The following is a 12,094-nucleotide window of genomic DNA, read 5'->3' on the forward strand; positions in this document are numbered from 1 at the left end:
TATAGAAGGAAGAAAAGAAAGTGCATTCTTGAATGTTTAGTAAATCAAAATGCATGGTTTAATAAAATGTTTTGGGCTTAATTCCTTACCACAAGTTGAGAACTGTATAAAAAATGGTTCACATGGCTTCTGTAGCAGGGATGGAAGCAGAGCAGCAGTGTTAATGTTTCGTGGTTTTGGTGGGCTTCCATGGCTCAGCTTCTTCTGATCCTCATCTGCCTGAGAAGCCAGAAGCCCTTTTGCATTGATCCAGTAAGTTCCAGGCTCCTGACACTGTCAGTAACTTTTCACTGGTTAGCATTAGAAACAAAGCCATATTTTTTTTTTTTAGAAAATGAAAATCTGTATATCTTCGGTTATACTGAAGCTCCTGTGTATGAAAGCAAAACTTCTTGGACTTTGAGAAGATCTTTGATATCACTTCTGCTTTTCTAGTCCAGGCACATTGGCTGTCTGGAAAGCTAAGGTTAAGCATCTCTGACAAGGAAATTTATGGAAACAGGTGAAGAATGCTGCTTTTTTCAATCCTGACTTTTGGATTCCTCCAGGAGCCACTAGAGAGAGATGTTAGATTTTAAAAAATGCCTTGGTTGGTAATTTTGGGATTTCTTTGCCATACTTATACTAGATCTCATTTCTGTAGTCAGGTAATTTGCAGACCTTGTATACTTTGGCCTCAGGAAACTTGAGGAAAAATATCTTTAATTGGCACTGGCAGAAATTTCTGGCATGAGACTTCTCTAGTGTCAAAATTGAAGTATTTCCCAGGAACTCACAACTAGATTGAAAGCTGATGGAAGACAAGGGTTGAGTCTAATAGAGTCTTATGTTACCTGAAACATTTAGTATGTGCCTGGGCGTGTCAGTCACTCATGAAATATGATTCATATATGAAGAAATTTTTGAATAAAAGATTATCACCAGAGTTTTTTTAAAGGGTAAAAAAGTTGCTTATTAATTGAGCATTCCTACTCAGAACTAGTTCATCATTCATTCATTCGTTCATTCAACAAAAATGTATTAACATCTTCTGATGTAAAAACAAAACAAAATTTTAAAATGAATATTAATTTATACAAGGGCAGTTTAATGATGGTAAGACATGGCTTCACTCTACAGAGTTTTTAATTCAGTTAAAAGGTGATTATTTGGAAAAAATAGAAATTATATAAATACCTTAAAGGCCTTGAGATCCATCAAAAATTCTACTGGAAAAGATAAATAACGGAATAGTAACGGAATAGTAGTCATATATCTACTACATCTAAATGATATTAGAATAATAAGTGTATAAAATATTGGCATTTGGAATCAAATTTCTAACTGAAGCTGATTAATTCTGGTTTTGGCCTGTTTCAATGAAATGATTTCACATTAGAGAAATTTTTTTCTCATTAGAGAATTTTTTTTTTTTTTTGGCATTTTGCCTTTTCGCCTTTTCTTGGGCCGCTCCCGCGGCATATGGAGGTTCCCAGGCTAGGGGTCCAATCGGAGCTGCAGCCGCCGGCCTGCGCTGGAGCACCAGCAACGCGGGATCCGCGCTGCGTCTGCGACCTACACCACAGCTCACGGGCAACACCGGATCGTTAACCCACTGAGCAAGGGCAGGGACTGAACCCGCAACCTCATGGTTCCTAGTCGGATTCGTTAACCCCTGAGCCACGATGGGAACTCCTAAAGATTAATTTTGATCTACAAACATACTGTTACAAAAACCTAAAGAGAGAAAGAAAAAATAAAAACTGGATACATACAACTACAAGAGGTAAGAATTCTTTGCAAAAGAAGGAAAGGGTGAAGCATCCACCCTTTCCACAGTTAAGTACCTTCATTGGTCTGAGGCTGGTGGGTGCCACTGCCCATCTCTCAAAACACCCCACGAGTGATGATGACACATATTTATGCAAACTCTCAAAAAGGTGGAAGGTAGACCTCAGGAAAGCTAGGTTCCCTTCTTGAGGTTGTGGACCCCAAGTTTAATGGTTTGGGGGTCAAGTATCTAAGGAATATTTTCTGTCCTAATCATGGGGGGAAATGAGATTAATTATGAAGAAATAGCAATTATTTCTTCCTCTTTCCCTTCTTTCTTTTAGTGACCTTTATCATCTTTCACAGTGCAGTTCTTGCTGTCACATATGGAAAGCAGCCTCTCATGAATGGGAAGATAAAATAGCATATATTCATGCTTATAGGGTCAGATAAAACAAAAAATGGAAGGGGAAAAGCATGTCAATACAGAAGCCCTTCTTCCCATTCACAAATCACAAATTCAATGCAGGAACATGATCAGCAACACTGAGGATTCCCAAAAGAAATCATTTTCATTCCCACCATTCCCAGTGCCTTTTCACCTCTCTATGAAAATACCCGTAATCTACATTCCACGATACAAAATATTAGTACGCTCATCAAAATTCCCCTCTTGCCTCATGCCATCAGACTGAGGATGGGAAAATGAGCTCAGGGAAATGCTTATGAAATGCTTTGGAATGCAGCTAAATATAGGAAAACATGAATTACACTGCCCCATGTAAGTAGTAATTCACTGGGAAAAAAAAATGGTGTCTGAAACCACAAAGCATTTGATGATTCTTATATTTGGCAGCAGAATCATGAGATCCTAGACTCTGATTTTTTTGGAGGATTACTATTACTGACCATGAGTGTTAAAAATCATTAGCTCCCTCAAATTATCCTGCAAGATTTTTGGTTTAATTGAATATATCATTCTCAGAACCTCGAATTGATGTCATTCATATATAACAAGAAGATAGATCACGATACCAGAAGTGGTAGGAAAAAAGAAAGTTATCAAAGGATATGTACTCTTCTAGGTACAAAATCTCTCTTTTCCTTCTTCTTTCCTTTCTACTATTCATTATGATATAAAGTAGCATAATTGTGTGTGTGTGTGTGTGTGTATAAGAAGGAAAACAAAAAAGGTCTCCTTTGTATTTTTACATTTAGATAAAAATCTGCTTTCATGTTGGATTTTAAATATATTTCATGTACATAAAATATTTTGTTTCTCCAGAGAATTAAAATATTTATTACATCAGTCCTATTGGATTGTATACATGTCTATATCCGTCCTTGTACACTATATGGTCACGAAATATACAGTATGGTCTTATGGTTACTAATTATGTAGTATATAAAGGATCTGGTAGAAAATCTGCCTACTTTCAAACCAGGTAGTGGGAGATAGAGTAACATGTATATGCTACAGAAGATGCTAGAGAAGAAGACAGGCTGATAAGCTGGAGAGGTATTTGCTGGACCACAGTGAAAGAAGAGAGATATGGGAAAGCAGACAATAAGGGCAAAACAGAAAGAAGCAGGAAATGTTACTTATAATAAAGGTAGGGATTGTCATGGAGTATTTAGGATTTGGATTGATATATAAGTGGGATTGAGCCTTCTAGCTCCAGAATGGATAAAATAAAACCTGGAGGCAGAAGCAGATTGATGAGAGAAAAAGAAGCTTCATATTGAAGAGCAATGAGAAAGGGTAATTAACCAAGAAGACACCAGATAATGGGTGATTGTGAAAGCCAGGCTGAGCAGATTCAACTTGATATAATAAGAAATGAGAAATCATTGACATAGCATATAGGGAGTTTAAAAAAATGACTTTGTAGGAGTTCCCGTCGTGGCGCAGTGGTTAACAAATCCGACTAGGAACCATGAGGTTGCGGGTTCGATCCCTGCCCTTGCTCATCGGGTTAATGATCCGGCAGTGCCATGAGCTGTGGTGTAGGTTGCAGACGCGGCTTGGATCCTATGTTGCTGTGGCTCTGGCGTAGGCTGGCAGCTATAGCTCCGATTCGACCCCTAGCCTGGGAACCTCCATATGCCGCGAAAGTGGCCCATGAAATAGCAAAAAGACCAAAAAAAAAAAAAAAAAAAAGGACTTTGTAGATATGCAGACCTTACCTATTTGCTTTTGCTGTTGGTCATTTTTTTTATTCTGTAAGTAACATAATATAGTTGACCATTAAAACAATTCCAGACATTGGCGCACTGACCCTCCAAGAAGTGGAAAAATCCCAGGATAACTAGAGCTGGCCCTCTGTATCCGAAGTTCTGAATTTGCAGATTCAACCTGTCATGGCTCGTGGAGTACTGCAGTATGTATTTAGTGAAAATAAAACCCCATATAAGTAGGCCTGGCCAGTTCAAACCTGTGTTGTTCAAGGGCCCACTGTGATCTACAGTGTGTTGTTGTAAGGATTAAATGTACTTATTTATGCAATGTTTTTGCTTTATTTCAATAGGTGCACAGTGATGGTTAGTTCATTTTTCCTTTCCTCTTTCCTGCAACGGAGTGTTTTAGAAAGTAGACTATTAGGACAACTATTTAGTTAATGAAGAATGTTAGAGATTGAATTTAGTAGAAGTAATCAGTAGATAATAGTATAGAAATTTCAGTACTTTAATGTGCCTGTTGGTTAATGGGCATTATTAATAATTTATCATTTCTAAGACAGAACCTGATTGTAACAACACAAAATAGTTCCTGTTCACTTTACTTAACAGATAGTTCATTTACATGTATGGTGCTGTCTGATCAGTATCCTTGTCCTTTTAGAAAGCATGATAACAATGTTTGGTTTTAGGAATATTTTGAGTGCTATAAATTTTCCTTGCCAAGAACCATTCCTGTATTCTTTAAGCCTTAACAAATCTAGTAAAAATAACTATTCCTGCTTTTAGCACAAAACATTTCACCATTAACAGGGTGACTTGCTTTTAATAAATAACAAAGTTATTGTTGGCTCTAAATGATCTCTATGCAACTGATGAATATTTGTATATATGCAAGTTCTGAAACCTCATATGGATTATAAAATGGTCCAAATCCTATAGCAACTTCTTTGTCCATACAAATGGTGTCAAGAGAATTCAAAATATATTTCAAAACTTTTACATTGTCTTTGTTAAAGCATAATTTTCTATTGCTATACTTTTATGTAACTAAGAGTGGAAATAATATCAGATTTAATAGGAAATTGTCTGGGTTATCTATATTATATGTAACAAAGCTGTTATCAACAACTCCCATATTTTAGAAATCTCACAGTAATACGGGGAAAAAATAAACATAGATTAATTTTACTAAATTTATACATTCTATGGTATCTACTCAAGTGAATTTATTTTGAAGATTATTGAAAGAAATATTAAATATTTCAATTTAACTTTTAGTGGTAGAATTAGGCTAATCTGCCTTTTGTTTTAAAAGAATTATTTGCACATTAAAGTAGAAATGTTCAATTTGCCATTGATTTCTCTTCTACACCTCTTCTTGGAGAGTCTGATACCAACCTTTCACTAAGTGGATATTGAAACATTCCTGTTATAAGCTGAAATCTCAGTTCCTTGACTAAACTGCAAAACCTGAAGTGTGGACATGACATAATCTGAGATAACCATATTCATTTTCTTGAGAATGTAAAAGCAGTACCTAGAAACCACATTAAGTTAGTAGTAGGTGCCAGTCATGGATTATGGACGCTTGGGGCATATTTCTGGGCAGCTATAAAGGACCATATGAATGCAGTAAAACCAGCTTTTAAACAGAGGCATGAAATAGATGTTCACATGGTTAAAGAGTCATGTGGTCCCAGAAGGAAAGAAATCAGGAGATTAGCATCCTTGGTCTTGAACAACACAACAGCCCCTCATTACAGAATCAGTTTTGGTTCAATGCAGCCTCCTTCCATTTGGAGTTCATGATGTTCTCTTGGTTTTCCACATTATGTCTCATTTACTAAGTGTAGCTTGAGAGATTTTATTTTCTCGTAATCATAGCATACCTGAGTAACATAAAGACAATGGATGCCTCACAGATCTTTCATTTTTAATATGCTAAAGTATGGTGCAAAATAATGTTACATAAAGAAAAATTTTATCATTAACATAAAAGTCAAAATTGTACATAAAGTTCTAAGCATTGCCTTTCGTCAATTCTCCTTCTCTGCCTCATCCCCTCACCAGCCCCCTGCCTCTTACACAAAGACCATATAAACATACATACCTAGAGTCTATGCAATTCAAGGAAGTAGAAACTAGGTGGTCCTGTCATGAGTCACGGGAAAGTCAATGTAAGGTAGGCCATTGTCATTCCCAATAAGATAAATGCTGGGGCCTTGGGAGGAACAGAAGGGTTCATCCATCATTTTTTTTCCATGGGAGCCTACACAAGAGAGTCCAACATGCATTCAAATTTTGGGACATCCCAGAAATATTTTGACTGAGTCAGTTCAGATCTCTGGGTTCTCTCTAACCCACATTCCAGTCTAAGAAATCAACTGTGTTGTGTGGGAGAAACAAAAGTGAGTAAAATTTGTAAATCTTATGAAAAGGAAATTACAAGTTCACTTTTTTCCAGGAATTTGTTCTAAAACTAGTTTAAAAAAAAAAGACTGAGAGAGACTTCACAAAATAATAAATAAGGCATACAACTCCAATATCATATATTGTAGATTATGAAGTATTCATAGATGAACATATTTTATATCCTTTATTATGGCTGTTCCAAAATCTTCTAAAACTCTGGGGTTCCTAGTCCTCATAGTTTATCTCCAAACATGGCTTAAGCTATTAGGAAAATGTGTACTTTCACCCATTTGGGAGTGAGGGCTTTGTTATTCTGTTAAAATCATAGAATCACAAGAGATCTAGTGGTTACCAAAAATTATTGTGATTGCCTTGTAATAGGAAAATTTCCAAACTTCTCCCTTAATGTGGTTGCAATTTTGAATACTTGGTGTGAGAGAGTTAGTGTGGTAAAGATACAAAATACTTAGATTTCTCTACTAGACTAAAGACCTGGAGGAAAAGTCTTGAGTTGTGCAAACAATTCGTCTTGGTCCGTGCTTAGAAGCTTTATATAAATGTAGAAACACTAAGAAGAGATCATTTTCCTCATCTCTTTGAATGTAAAATATTGGAAGGAAATTTTGTTTGGCTGAGTCTTCAAAAAATGAGTATTACTTGTGTGTAAACAATACCAATCCAACAGAGGGAGCTAAATGCACACAGGGATTGAGGAGATGCAAAGACAATTAGGAAATTATTGTCGGGCATATATTTTGATACTTAAGTTCCAGCCTAGCCCTTCCTCGGAAGAACCCAGTGACCTGAGCAAGGAATGAACAATTGATTCAGAAGCTCAGTGCCCTGTCTTCCATCATTACTAAGTCTCTATTCTTCTCCTCTTTTTTTTTTTTTTTTATCCTACTATCCCTTTTAATTCTGCTTTCTTGATGCAGTTTTTCTCTCATTTTTTTTTCTTTGTTTTCCTATCTCCTAGGTCTGACAAAAGCTTCCATGCCTATTATTTATTGCCATGATTAGTGCATAGGTTTTAGTATAATATTCCAAATTCCTTTTGACTCTAATTTTTGTTCCCTGTATTCCATACTGCAGACTCCATGAGAAAAAAAATACAGGGATGATAAAGGTATTGCAGAGTTATTGATGATTTCAGGCTACTCAAATGAATCCAAAAGGACTGATAATCAGAATAGCATTATTTAATAATAGGCTACGGATCAGACAAAGATTTCCAAATAAACAAAAATATATTTGATGAAAGACATACTTTTGAGCATGATGCTATATTTCAAATTTCACCTATTTGTATAATTTCCATTTTAGTAGTATTCAAATCTGGAATATGACCATCAAAAGGAGAAAAGATGACACCTACTCTCAAACACTGTACAATCTGTGTAAAAATAAGCACCTCTTTTCAAAACCCTTTTTAGCAGAAGTTTACATATGTATGCTCATGAGAATACAATTTTGGCATAAAGGCAAATCCTGGATAATTATAAAGAAGACTGTGGGGAGTTCCCGTAGTGGCTCAGTGGTTAACGGATCTGACTGGGAACCATGAGGTTTTGGGCTTGATCCCTGGCCTCGCTCAGTGGGTTGAGGGTCCAGCGTTGCTGTGAGCTGTGGTGTAGGTCGCAGACGCAGCTTGGATCCCGCGTTGCTGTGGCTCTGGCATAGGCCAGTGGCTGCTGCTCCAATTGGACCCCTAGCCTGGGAACCACCATGTGCTGAGGGTGCGGCCCTAGAAAAGACACACACACACACACACACACACACACACAACACACACACACACGAAGATTGTTATATAGGTTTATGTCTTAACTAGTATTTTATCCCTATACCTCTTTAAGGCATTTTAAAATTTTACCCCTACCCCCAGGGGATTGTGTCATTATCAAAGTATTGCAAAATGCATAGTGAGGGAAGCATAGCCATTACTAAAATCATTTGATTTGCTCCTCTCTGTGGATAAAGGCAGAGAATGAACTGTTACAAGCGAAATTTAAACAGGTTTTAATAGAGGTAATGGGATCCAAGAGTGGCAAAGACTTAGAAGCAGCTTTTAAGCATCAAAGATAAGGTTAAATGTGTTTCATACTAATTTTCATTACTAGTGCAGTAATCAGAAAGTTGGGGTATTTCTGGGAGTTCCCGTCGTGGCGCAGTGGTTAACGAATCCGACTAGGAACCATGAGGTTGTGGGTTCGGTCCCTGCGCTTGCTCAGTGGGTTAATGATCCGGCGTTGCCGTGAGCTGTGGTGTAGGTCGCAGACGCAGCACGGATCCCGCATTGCTGGTGCTCCGGCGCAGGCGGGAGACTACAGCTCCGATTGGACCCCTAGCCTGGGAACCTCCATATGCCGCGGGAGCGGCCCAAGAAATAGCAAAAAGACAAAAAAAAAAAAAAAAAAGAAAGTGCGGGTATTTCTGGCTGTGCCCATGGCATGTAGAAATTCCTGGGGCAGAGACTGAACTGAGCTAAAGCAGTAATAACACCAAATCCTTAGCCACTAGACCACCTGGGAACTCTCAGAAAGGTTTTAACTACAGGGATCTTTTGAAGCAGTGAACTGATCACTGGGACTCTAGAAATAAATGTAAACCCTATCTTCAGTCATCAAAATGGAGTTCTACATCCTCCCTGTTTCAAGATTTGATCCAGTTTGTAAACCCAGAATCCCTTAAATGACGGTAGACCAGATATTCTTGGGGGAAACTCATAATGTACATTGTTCTCTTCTTTTTATCCCCACTTTTACTAAGTAATTGAATAGAATTGTATATATTTAAAGTGTACAATATGATCACTTGACATATGTATAAATTGTGGAATGATTACCAAGGTGAAAATAATGAACACCATAAACCCGTCACTTCATATCTCACATATTAACTTCTTCTTTTTTTTTTTTTTTTTTTTGTCTTTTTGCCTTTTCTAGGGCCACTCCTGTGGCATATGGAGGTTCCCAGGCTAGGGGTCTAATCAGAGCTATAGCTGCCAGCCACAGCCACAGCTATAGCAACACCAGATCTGAGCCCTGTTTGCGACTTACACCACAGCTCACGGCAACAACACCGGATCCTTAACCCACTGAGCGAGGCCAGGGATCGAACCTGAAACCTCATGGTTCCCAGTCAGATTCGTTTCCATTGCACCAGGATGGGAACTCCCTTAACTTGTTCTTCTTAAAGCTGAACATTTGTACTTTTCGACCTACATTTCCCCTTTCTCCCTCCCTTCAGCCTCAAAAACCACCATTCTATTCTGTTTCTATGCAATCAGCTATTTTTCTTTTGAGTCCACTTATAAATGATACTAGATACCACTTGTCTTTCTCTGTCTGGCTTATTTCAGTTACTATAATGCCCTCCAGTTTCATCCACGTTGTCAGAAAGGACAAGACTTCCCACATACCTCATTGAGACACTGATTTCATTTCTTTCTGATATATGCCCAGGATTCAGATTGCCGGATCACACAGCAGTTCTATTTTTAATTTTTTTGAGGAACCACCATATTGTTTCCATAATGGCTATACCAATTTATATTCCCACCAATAGAATATAAAGATTCTCTTTTCTCCAAATTCTCACTAACATTTGTTATCTATTGTCTTTTTGATAATAGCCACCCAAACAGGTGTGGGATGATATCTTCCTGTGGTTTTGATTTGCATTACTCTGATGATTACTGATGCAGAACACATTTTCACATACCTACTAGCCATTCGTATATCTCCTTTGGAAAAATGTCTATTCAGGCCATTTCCCCATTTTAATTAGATTGTTTGCTTTTTTTTGCTATTGAGTTGGATTGGCTCTTTGTATATTTTGGATATCAATCCATTTTCAGATATATAGTTTTCAACTGTTTTCTCTCATTCTATAGGTTAGCTTTTTACTCTATTGATTATTTCCACTGCTGTGCAGAAGTGTTTTAATTTGATGTAGTCCCATTTGTCCATTTTTACCTTTGTTTCCTGTGCTTTTGGTGTCAAATTCAAAAAAATCACTGAGAAGACCACTGTCAAGGAGTTTACCCTCATGTTTCCTTTTAGGAATTGAACAAGTTCAGGTCCTCCATTTAAGTCTTTAATCCATTTTGAGTTAATTTTTATGAGTGGAGAAAGATAGGGGTCCAATTTGATTCTTATGCATGTGAATATTCAGTTTTTCTAGCATAATTTATTGAAGAGATTACCCCAAAATGTGTTCTTGGTTTCTTGTCAAAAATTAGTTATTAGGGTATTGAGAAAAAGGAACCCTTTTACACTGTTGGGTGGGAATGGAAATTGGTGCAACCACTGTGGAGGGGTGTATGGAGGTTCCTTAAAAATCTAAATATAGAACTACCATATGATCCAGCAATTCCATTCCTGGGAGTATATCCAGATAAAACTCTAATTTGAAAAGATACATGCACTCCAATGTTCACCGCAGCACTATTTACAATGGTCAAAACATGGAAGCAACCTGAATGTCCACTGTCAGAGGAATGGAGAAAGAAGATATATGCAATGTTGTTATTATAATATGGCCATAAAAAGAATGAAATAATGCCATTTGCAGCAACATGGATGGACATAGAGATTACCACACTGAGTAAAGTAAATCGGACAGAGAAATACAACTATCATATGATATTGCTTATATGTGGAATCTAATTAAAAATGATACAAAAGAACTTATTTAAAAAATGGAATAAAACTCACAGATTTCAAAAAAATCTTATGGTTACCAGAGGTGAAACCACTGAGGGAAGGGAAGAATTGGGAAATGGGAATAACATATACACACTACTGTATATAATAGATGAGTAAGGAAAACCTCCTGTATACCACAGGAAAATCTACTCAATAGTTTGTAATAATGTATATTGGAAAAGAGAATGGATCTATTTATATGCATGACTTATTCGCTTTGCTATACACCTGAACTTAATACAACATTGTAAATCAACTATACACCAATAAAAATGAATTTTTAAAACATTGTTAACTATATCTGTGTTGGTTTATTTCTGGGTTCTCTATTCTGCTCCACTGGCCTATATGCTGTTTTTATGCCAGTGCCATACTCTTCTGATTATTACATCTTTGTAATATAGTTCGAAATCAAGAATGTGGTGGCTCCAATTTTGTTCTTATTTCTAAAGATTGCTTTGGCTATTCAGAACCTTTTGTAGTTCCATAAAAATTATGATAGCTTTTTCTATATCTGTGAAAATGTCATTGAATAGAAATTGCATTGAATCTATATAAATAGCTTTAAATAATCTGGGTATTTTCACAATATTATTTCCTCCAATCCAGGACCATTGGATGTCTCTCCATTTATTTGTGTGCATTCTTTCCTCTTCAGCTGACTTTGCCCTACATTCTACATAGATTCCAGCTATTTCTTATTCTTATCTGGACTTCCTGTGGTACCTTCTGTTGCTAAATTCTACCCATCCTTAAAAGTACACATTAGGTTTTATTTCTTCCATAGACCATCCAATTTCTCTAACTCATAATGTATATGCTTCTCAGAAGCTCTTTTTCCACTCATATTTTCTGGAGTTATTCCATGCCTTTCAAACTTGACAATGTAGATGCCTAACTAGTAATCTAGCGATTTTAGAAACCAGAGAATATAGTTATATACATTGAAATAATTTTTTTCTCTAAGACTCTGAGGGCATAAAAATAATGCAAAAACTATTGGACATATTGTTAGACTGCAACTATCACATGATATTTAAAGA

General features: G+C 36.8%; 1 protein-coding gene across 11 annotated transcripts in view; it reads right to left on the minus strand.

Annotated features, from left to right (window-relative positions):
* Positions 1-12,094, minus strand: part of CENPW (centromere protein W) — a 447,800-nt gene that overhangs the window by 215,235 nt on the left and 220,471 nt on the right. The gene's annotated exons all lie outside the window — the stretch shown is intronic.

Source organism: Sus scrofa, chromosome 1, assembly GCF_054392235.1.
Source record: "Sus scrofa isolate SSC_HxYL_T2T_F1_AM1 chromosome 1, Sscrofa_HxYL_maternal_Yorkshire_Landrace_v2.0, whole genome shotgun sequence".
NCBI lineage: Eukaryota > Metazoa > Chordata > Mammalia > Artiodactyla > Suidae > Sus > Sus scrofa.